The sequence below is a fragment of the Rhagoletis pomonella genome, unplaced genomic scaffold (assembly GCF_013731165.1).
Source record: "Rhagoletis pomonella isolate Grant_MI unplaced genomic scaffold, Rhpom_1.0 Rhpom_scaffold_00001, whole genome shotgun sequence".
Lineage (NCBI taxonomy): Eukaryota > Metazoa > Arthropoda > Insecta > Diptera > Tephritidae > Rhagoletis > Rhagoletis pomonella.
This window is the reverse complement of record NW_023458555.1, coordinates 82,994,829-82,995,649: the sequence shown is the minus strand read 5'-3', so window position 1 is coordinate 82,995,649 and position 821 is coordinate 82,994,829.

Sequence of the window (821 nt, the reverse complement as noted above, 5' to 3'; positions counted from 1 at the left end):
ATCCACAAAAGAATAAGTACGCCATGTATAAATTTTAACAATACACAAAAATAGAGCTTTCGCACGAGCGTTTGTTTGGTTTTTCAACACCATTTATAATTTTCTTTTAATAAAATCACGATTTGACAAATACTTAAATTTATTTATCTAATAATAATACAGCACACAACCCTGAAATCTAAGAAAAAGTCTGAGGAAGGCCATTAAATATTTTTATTTTTAATCTTAAAAAACTTTTTTTTTTTCTCCCACCCTAATGGGCACGTTTGCACCTTGGAACTCACCCACCATTGCGGCAGGCCTTGGTGGGGGCCTGCCGTTGTTGTTGCTGCAGGTGTCGCTGGTGTTGCAACCGCTACTGTGCGGTTGTTGTTGCTGTTAGCCGGGTGTTATTGTTGTTGCTGTGGCTACTTGCTGTCGTTGCCAGTTGTTGATATTGCAGCTGCTGCTGTGGCAGCCGATGTGGTCTCGTTGGTTGTTGTTATTGGTGCCGCTGCTGGTTTGACCCGGGTGCTCACCCCGGTTGTTGATGTTGTTGTTGCTGGTGCCGCTCCTTGTGCGGTCGTTGGTGCCGCTCCCTTAGGCGGTCGCTGTGTTGCCGCTCCTTGGGCGGTTGCTGGCGCTCTGGCGCGCTGGTTACCCGGATGCTTACCCCGGTTGCTGAGGTGCCGCTCCTTGCCGGTCGCTGAGTTGCCGCTTCTTAGTTTGACCCGGGTGCTCACCCCGGTTGTTGTTTGCCGCTTCCGCGGTCGCTGAATTGCCGCTCTTGGCGCGGCCGCTGGCGCTCTGGCGCGCTGGGTTGCCGTTCCCTTAGGCGGTCG